This window comes from Neofelis nebulosa, chromosome 7 (assembly GCF_028018385.1).
Source record: "Neofelis nebulosa isolate mNeoNeb1 chromosome 7, mNeoNeb1.pri, whole genome shotgun sequence".
Classification (NCBI taxonomy): domain Eukaryota; kingdom Metazoa; phylum Chordata; class Mammalia; order Carnivora; family Felidae; genus Neofelis; species Neofelis nebulosa.
Window position 1 is genome coordinate 52,076,289 of NC_080788.1, and position 9,742 is coordinate 52,086,030.

The following is a 9,742-nucleotide window of genomic DNA, read 5'->3' on the forward strand; positions in this document are numbered from 1 at the left end:
AATGCTTTTATATAATGCTGCTGGAAAACCAGTGAGCCCTTTCTGGAGGGAAATTTGGCAATTTATATATATTATTTTTTATATAGTAATTTCATCCTTAGCAATATATCCTTTAAAAAATCATCAAAGTTTGGGGCGACTGGGTGGCTCAGTAGGTAAGCATCCAACTTCCACTCAGGTCATGATCTCATGGTTCATGGGTTTGAGCCCTGCATCAGGCTCTGTGCTGACAGCTCAGAGCCTGGAGCCTGCTTCGGATTCTGTGTCTCTCTCTCTCTCTGCTCCTCCCCCCTCACACTCTGTCTCTCTCTCAAAAATAAATAAACATTAAAAAAAATTTTTTTAAATCATCAAAGATTTACACAAATGTTTATTTATAGTGATGTTTGTGCTGTCTAGGGTTTTTTATATTAGAAATACCCTAAATGCTTAATAATAAAAAAAGGCTAGGTAAATAGTGACAGTCATACAGTAAAATACTATAAAACCACTGAAATTATTTAATTGTGGAAGATTGTTTTTTCCAAAAATGACTGCCACAATATTTGTGATTGCATATGCTCTTTCAGAGCCTCACCATTTCCCACTGTGGTAGCTGAATAATGGCCTCCCAAAGATGTCCACGTCCCAATCCCTGGCACTTGTGAGTATATTTTACCTTACATGGTAAAAGGAATTTTGCAGATGTGACTAAGCTAAAGACCTTGAGATGGAAAATTATTCTGGATTGTATAAGTAAGTCCAATGCAATCACAGTCCTTTTAAGAGAGAGGCAGGGGGATCAGAGTCAGAAGAGAAAAAAAAGAATGTAATGATGAGCACAGAGGGTCACAGCCAGAGAGAGATTTGAAGATGATACAATGCTGGCCTTAAAGACAGAAGGGTCATGGAACCAAGGAGGGCAAGCTGCCTCCCAAAGCTAGAAAAGACAAGGAAATGGATTGTTCCCTAAAGCCTCCTAGGACACCTTGATTTGGCCCAGTGAAACTCATTTCAGAATTCTGACCTCCAAAACTGTAAGATAACAAATCTGTGTTATTTTAAATTTGTGAAGTCAATGTCTCAAGGGGAGAGCTTCTGTGGGCTTTGGGGTGGATTTTTGTGATGGCTTTGGTGATGAGCATGTGGCAGAGGAAGGCTGTGTGATTTCCAAAACTAAGTCCTAAAAGGTGAGTTAGTGCTCACTCTGGCAGCACATACACTACAATTGGAACAATATGGAAAAGATGATCACGGCCCCTGCACAAGCATAACAAAAAAATTCATGAAGTGTTCCATATTTGTATTGTTAAATCACTGTATTGTACACATGAAACTAATATTACACTGTATGTTAATTATAATGGAATTAAAATTTTTAAAAATAATATTTTTTTAAGGTGAGTTAGGTTCAGCCTGGCCTTTCTTTATGGACATCTACTTGTGGAGCCCTGAGCTGCCATGTAAGAAGCATGCTACCCTGAAGCCACTATGCAGAAGACAACACATCTGAGACTGGAAGAAATACCCAAGAAACTAGCTGTTCCAGGCTCCAGCTGTGTGAGTCTTTCCAGCCCATGAGCCAAAAATGTGAGTAATCAAACTTCAGATAATTAGCCCAAGACTGACTACAAATACATAAAATACCCTGAACAAGCTGAGCCTTGTCAACAGCAGAACCATGAAAATCATAATAAAATTGTTCTGTTGTTTTATGTCATTAGGTTTTGCATTGGTTTCATGCATCAATGAGTAACTAATATATTAATGATAAAGAGAAATGTTCAAAATATAATATTAAGAGAAAAAGTAGGGGCACCTGGCTGTCTCAGTTGGTAGATCATGTGACTCTTGTCTCAGGGTCATGAGTTCGGCCCCACATTGGGTGTAGAGCCTACTTTAAAAAAAAAAAAAAGCAGTCTAGGGGCACCTGGGTGGCTCAGTAAATTAAGTGTCTGACTTCGGCTCAGGGCATGATCTTGCAGTTCATGGATTCGAGCCCCACGTTGGGCTCTGTGCTGACAGCTCAGAGCCTAGAGCCTGCTTCAGATTCTGTCTCCTTCTCTCTCTGCCCCTCTGCCACTCGTGCGCATGTGCATGCTCTCTCTCTCTCTCTCTCGAAAATAAACATTAAAATTTTTTTTTCACTGAAAACTATAGAAACCTTATGAAAGAAATTGAAGAAGACACAAAAAAATGGAAAAAGATTCCATGCTCCTGGATAGGAACAATAATATTGTTAAAATGTCAATGCTACCCCAAAGCAATCTACATATTCAGTGCAATCCCTATCAAAATAACACCAGCACTCTTCACAGAGCTAGAACAAACAATCCTAAAATTTTTATGGAACCAGAAAAGACCCCGAATAGTCAAAGCAATCTTGAAAAAGAAAACCAAAGCAGGAGGCATCACAATCCCAGACTTCAAGCTATACTACAAAGCTGTAATCATCAAGACAGAATGGTACTGACACAAGAACAGACACGCAGATCAATGGAACAAAATAGAGAACCCAGAAATGGACCCACAAACATATGGCCAACCAATCTTTGACAAAGCAGGAAAGAATATCCAATGGAATAAAGACAGTCTCTTCAGCAAGTGGTGCTGGGAAAACTAGACAGAGACATGCAGAAAAATGAACCTGGACTACTTTCTTACACCATACACAAAAATAAACTCAAAATGGTTGAAAGACCTCAATGTAAGACAGGAAGCCATCAAAATCCTCAAGAAGAAAGCAGGCAAAAACCTCTTTGATCTTGGCCACAGCAACTCTTTTTTTTTTTTTTAATTTTTTTAACGTTTATTTATTTTTGAGACAGAGAGAGACAGAGCATGAACGGGGGAGGGGCAGAGAGAGGGAGACACAGAATCCGAAACAGGCTCCAGGCTCCGAGCTGTCAGCACAGAGCCCGACGCGGGGCTCGAACTCACGGACAGCGAGATCATGACCTGAGCTGAAGTCGGACGCTCAACCGACTGAGCCACCCAGGTGCCCCATGCCACAGCAACTCTTAACACGTCTCTGGAGGCAAGGGAAACAAAAGCAAAAATGAACTATTGGGACCTCATTAAGATAAAAAGCTTCAGCACAGCGAAGGAAACACTCAGCAAAACTAAAAGGCAATCAACAGAATGAGAGAAGATATTTGCAAACGACATATCAGATAAAGGGTTAGTATCCAAAATCTATAAAGAACTTATCAAACTCAACACCCAAAACACAAATAATCCAGTGAAGAAATGGGCAAAAGACATGAATAAACATTTCTCCAAAGAAGACATCCAGATGGCCAAGAGACACATGAAAAAATGCTCAATATCACTCATCATCAGGGAAATACAAATCAAAACCACAATGAGATACCACCTCACACCTGTCAGAATGGCTAACATCAACAACTCAGGCAACAACAGATGTTGGCGAGGATGTGGAGAAAGAGGATCTCTTTTGCACTGCTGGTGAGAATGCAAACTAATGCATTCACTCTGGAAATCAGTGTGGAGGTTCCTCAAAAAATTAAAAATAGAATCACCCTACGACCCAGCAATTGCACTACTAGGTATTTATCCAAGAGATATAGGTATGCTGTTTCAAAGGGGCACATGCTCCCCAGTGTTTATAGCAGCATTATCAACAATAGCCAAAGTATGGAAAGAGCCCAAATGTCCATCAATGGATGAATGGATAAAGAAGATGTGGTATATATACCACATATATATACCCCCCCCCACACACACACACACAATGGCAACCAAAAAGAATGAAATCTTGCCATTTGCAACTACATGGATGGAACTAGAGGGTATTATGCTAAGTGAAATTAGTCAGAGAAAGACAAAAATCATATGACTTCACTCATATGAGGACTTTAAGACACAGAACAGATGAGCAAAAGGGAAGGGAAGCAAAAATAATATAAAAACAGGGAGGGGGACAAAACATAAGAGACTCTTAAATAAGGAGAACAAACAGAGGGTTACTGGAGGGGTTGTGGGAGGGGAGTTGGGCTAAATGCGTAAATCACTGTTACACCATATGCTAACTAACTTGGATGTAAAATCAAAAAAAAAAATTTAAGTAGTCTATAGACTACCATAAGGATGTGTGTATGTGTGTTTGTGCGTGCATGTGTACAGAGAAAAAACTTGGATGTCACCAAAATATGTTGTATAAAATGGTTATCTCTGTGTGCTGGGTGAGGAAATTAGTATCTTCTACTTTATATTTTTTATATTTCTAAAGTCTATAAAAGAAATATGCATTCCTTTTGTAATCAGGAAAAATATTTTAATCCCTTTAGATCCTACTACTTTCAAATATATCATGATTGCAGAAAGCATATGAGTATATCCAGTACAGGAACACTTACATTCACACATGTATGTGCATCCTGAAGATAAAGTCAATAGAACAAGAGAAGGGATCACTTGGTTAATCAGAGTGAGAACATGAACCTTTAAATCCTACTTTTATTCCTCCCTTTCCTATAGGAGAAATGGCAGCCAATATCTTATAATATGGGGTCAAATACCTAATCCTTTTAGCCACTCCCATCTCAATTGTAATTGACTGATGCTACTGGGTTTGGATTCTTTTCTGTGACACAGATAAAAGATTGTCTATAGCTTCTCCCAGGAGAAGGAAAGTAAACCACCTTTTTGAGAATCAACCCTTTCTCTGGGGAGAAAATTCACTAAAATTCACTAGGATTTTGCTGTTCTCTGTGAGTACCTCTGAAAGACGGGACCTGGAGAAGAGTCAGAGGTACAATAAGAAAGTCGAAAGGAGGGGGAGATCCCAGGACTCTGCCACATCCCATTAAATTTTCATGATAACCTTGCAAATAGAACTCACAATCCCCGTTTTACAGATGAGAATATTTAGGTTCAGAAAGGCTAAGCAGTTCACCCAAGTCAAAGAGCTAATAAGTGGCAGAGCTGACCTTCCAATACAAAGTTTCTTATGGTAACACTGCACTTGAATTCCCTTTGCCTCAGTTCCTACCTTCAGCATTGTCATGTGAATTAAATGTTTGAATATATATATCATATGATACGGAATAACGCCTACAACTTGAAAATACCTCATTATCAGTATTAGCTGGCATCTTAATTGTACGACTCAAAGTCACATCGTAAAGTACAAGCAGGCCCTGGGGGGCCTACAACTGTCCTCCTTTCAAAAATCCTGCATTCAGCATCTCATTTTTTTCAACGTTTTTTTGTTTTTTTTTTGTTTTTTTGTTTTTGTTTTTGTTTTTGTTTTTTTAAACGTTTTTTATTTATTTTTGGGACAGAGAGAGACAGAGCATGAACGGGGGAGGGGCAGAGAGAGAGGGAGACACAGAATCGGAAACAGGCTCCAGGCTCCGAGCCATCAGCCCAGAGCCTGATGCGGGGCTCGAACTCACGGACTGCGAGATCGTGACCTGGCTGAAGTCGGACGCTTAACCGACTGCGCCACCCAGGCGCCCCTCAGCATCTCATTTTTGAGTGGGGCAGCAGCCTACTTAGCAGTGGTTGTTTTTCCATGAAAACTAAAGCTGGATCTGGAGCCCACAGAGTAGCAGCCTAGTGACCCACCTCAGACACACATTTCCCGTGCTCTTTTTCAAACTGCACAATAGCTCTCACACAGTCCAAGGGCTATCATTAAAAGTCAGCCACTCTCCAAATGTGTCGATTCCAGTGGCACTGACAAGTGAGGGTAGGAGGCAGGGTTGCTTCCATAAAATAAATGAGGAGGGAAATGGTGTTGGGGTGGGATCTGCCTTCTAAATGCACTGAAAACAGAGGCCCGTCTTTTGGCATTTCCTAAAAGGCCTCTTGAGCTTTCCTTGGCAAGCCTTGAGACTGAGGGTACTTTTAGCTGTTTAAGCCTTCCTCTTCTAACAGGGGTCAAAGGGCTAGAAAGATCTTCTCAAAAGGATAGAGAAAGAATCATTAAAAGGGAGGAGAAGGAAAGTGACAGAAGGTCAGCTTTTTTTTCCTAATGGGTGCATCCCTGAGGGTCGGGCTCAGTGTCCATGTGTTGCACACAGGCACCCAGCTTCCAGAAACCTACAGCAATTTGATTCACACTTCCCTGAGCAGGAGACCAGAGGAAGCTCAAAGGAGCAGCCTGGAGAGAGTACAGAAATGAGCACAGACAAAAAAGAAATCTGGCTGTGAAAAGTAAATTTCATTGATCAAATTAACTTAAAACAACAGTGATAGTGTTTCAATAGGCCAGAGAAAACAAACGCTTGAAATCTTTATGTGTTTGAGTCTGCCACAAAACTTACTTCTTTCAAATATAAATTTACCCTAAAAATGTTGTTTTTGTTTATCGCATTACATAAAGCTTTATCTAAGGACTAGTTTGGGATTAAAATTCACCTTTACATACAACACAAGCACACAAATAGTGAAGGTTTTCACTGATTTTTAGTCAACAAGCAATAAACTGCATTTGCACCCACACACCTACTCCTAACACCCCATCTGGTAACATTTCCACGTTTCAAGCAAAGAAATCAATAGCAATAATCCGTGAGGGACTCATAGGGTGTATATTTTTTTATCACACTGCCATCTGAAGAAAAAAATTTTCCCTACCTACTTAGAGCAAAAGATTGTTCTTTTTCTATGTTCATATGGAAAACTCGACATTATTATTGGAGGGAGAGAGATCAGAAGGGAAAGGGAGATGAGTCAATTAAAACAAACGTGAGAAAATCCAAACAAGTGTTTTTGACAATATAGGTTCTATTTGAACAACCCAAATGATAATCAGTGCACAAGATGAAAAATCCCAAATCAACCTACAAAATTCAAAATTACATTATGGCTCAGTTTCTAAGGAAAGGACAGCTGAAATGCATATTGATGTAACTTCTCAAAGAGGAAAGCCATCCTGCTTTCAAACTGCTGTGCAGGGAGAAGACACCATACCTGAACCCTGAAATTTAGAACTATGCCATTGCTGATTTTCTGTGCGAGAAGGAAATATGATTCTTTGTTACTGCTCTTATTTATTGCAGACCTTGTCTGGAATCTGGTATTGAAGCCATGCTTGATGAGTTGCCGCCTTGAACTTTCCCACTGATCAATGCTGGTGCTGCTGCTGCATGAAAGAATAGCTTTCCTGAGGAGCCACTATCACATGGGAAACCTAGCAGGCATTTTTTTTTAAATGGCCCAGTCTTGTACGCTTAAGCTTTGGAACATGCCCCCTGCAAAAAAAAAAAAAAAAAAAAAAAAGGCAAATGCTGACTGACCATTTGAAAATTGGAATGTTACAATGGCAAGAGGTAAGGTCAAAAGCAGAAATCCTCCTTTCTGTAAAATGATCAGATACCAAGGGATGAAAATGTGCAGGAAAAAGGAAGGCTAATATGAAGCAAGAGGACAGGAATCATATTTCTTCTCAGCAGGGTGACAAATAAAAAGTTGCCTTTATTTTTCTGTGCAAATAAACTTTACTTTAGGAATTGTGGCAATGGTTGGACTCCCATAAAATAGGCTTTATCTGCTCTGGTGACAAGCTAAGGCAGGGAGGGGTTAGTGGCAGGGTAATTGCCATCTTTTCCATTATTTTTGTCAATATTTTTGCTATTTTGTGGTGATATTGCAGGAGAAGTCTAGACAAAGACCATTAAGAATGAGGGCCAAGAGAAAGGGTCTAATCCAATTCTTCAGCAGTTCTTGTGGAAAGTATGTGACACTGGAATAGGCTGGGACAGAGTCTTCAAAAACATGTAAGTCAGTCAGTCTCTGTGTAAAAACCCCAGCCTGTCCACACGCTCTACACTTTAGAGGCTTCCCTAAATGGGATACCCATGGGAAGAAAGTTTCCTTTGAGAAAGAAGTATGGCAAGTCATCAGTAACTGCTGGAAGCTAATGCCTTCAGAAGGATCCCAATGAACAACCAAACACCATGAGAAATTGGGATGACCCATGAACCTCCATCTAGTTTATGAAATGAAACAAGAATGAGATCTGAGCTAAGTTTAGCCTAGTTATCTTCACTCACTGCCATATTCCTGGCCTTTTCATTGGCAATTAAGCATTTTAAACAATTACCAATTCTACTGTGAGGCAATTACATGCTGATTTTAATCTCATCTCCACACTCCAGACACTCCTAACAGTTTCTATTCCTTATGGTCATAATTTGTGTGCATGCCACAACATCCAGTATATACTTCCAGCTGCTCGGTCTAGGCCTTTCCTTCCTTGTACCCTCATGGTTCCTAGCTCTGTGCCTCACATGTAGTAGACAGTCACGTGTTTGTTGAATGACTGGTTGATTAAATGAATATATGAAGACCTCATCCTTAAGTGTTTCCATCAAAAAATTCACAACAAAAAACCACCTACCTTGCCCTCACACATTTCTGAGGATCTGCCCCCTCCAACCTGGCCAACCTCAGTTTGGGCAGCTGCAGGTCTCCTCCCACAGCAGACCCACTTGGACCTTGCCCCCCACACTCCCCTGCAGACTTCCTCCTCCAATAAATTCTTGATCAGAGCCCATCCAAAGTGATGCTACAACCTGACAGTGTGCAAGCAGCCCTGACAGGGGCCAGGACCACTCCACAGTAACTGCAGCCCCAGGGAGAAGAAAAAATAACTACACACACCAGTCTGACTATGGCCTCCAGCAGTGGGCTAGCAGTAGACATCAGATCTGACTGCAGGCTCCACCTACTAATAAAAGCTTATCAGGGGATAACACAGGGAGAGTGGCCAGTAGTTTGGTGCTACTGCATCTCTGGCAAACACCTGGTCTGACTCAACTCAAGGCCAAGGAAGCCCCAAACTGTCCCACTAACAACACAGGGACCAAACCCTGCCCATAACAGACAAAAAAAGCCATAGTAGATGACTGGACTGAAGGCTGACACAGCTCAGTCACAATAGCAGGGCACACACAACACACATAGGAGATACCCCTGAAATGTCAGGTTCCGGTGAATGGGGGACATTGCACTTCAGGGCACCACAGGATCCCCTCTTCATAAGGCCGCTACTTTCAAGAGCAGGAGATGTAGCTGATTTCCTAAAACAGAGAGTTAGACAAAATGAGGAGAGAGAAATATGTCGCAAATGAAAGAACAGGACAAAATGCAGCAAGAGAGCTAAACGAAACATAGATAAGTAGTATGCCTAATAGAGAATTTAAAGTAATAAGAGTCATAAAGATAGTTACTGGACTTGAAAAAAAGAGTGGAGAATCTCAGTAAGACCCTCAACAAAGATACAGAAAACATAAAAAAGAAATTGAAAACAAGAAGGTGCTTTGGGCTTCTGTCCCCTCTTCACTAAACTATCCAGGAGCTTCTTGATCCTCCACCTTTCCCACTCCTCCTTAAGCCCTGTTTCCCTGGCGCTGACATTGGAATAATATAATCAGAGCTCTCTCAACCCCCAGTCCAAAGACAGAGTGGACTATGTGATCTTGCAGCTCCAGATTTACCCCAATAACAGTTTACTACTTCCCTTCCAGCTCCCTCCACATCTAGGTGCTGCCCCTTTCCCCGAAATTACACTCTCCCTAGATCCAATTTAGGTAGCAGCCATCTTAACTAATATTTCCCAGGTTAGGCCTGGTCCTTCACAGCGGGGTGTACGTGCCACAACCCCACCTCCAACTTATACCCAAAGGCTTCATTCTAGTTGGCAACCCCACTCCCTAACCACACCACCTACCCTGAACCACTGGGAGTGTCTGTACCAGTCAGAGAGAACTACTACACACCAGTTCCTACT

The 9,742-nt window shown here is 41.1% G+C and overlaps 1 non-coding gene across 1 annotated transcript; it reads left to right on the forward strand.

Moving 5' to 3' along the window:
* The first annotated feature begins 1,177 nt into the window (after positions 1–1,177).
* Positions 1,178–1,284, forward strand: LOC131518358 (U6 spliceosomal RNA). The gene has a single exon (XR_009265047.1). It is a non-coding gene; the product is annotated as a U6 spliceosomal RNA (small nuclear RNA).
* The last annotated feature ends 8,458 nt before the right edge of the window (positions 1,285–9,742 follow it).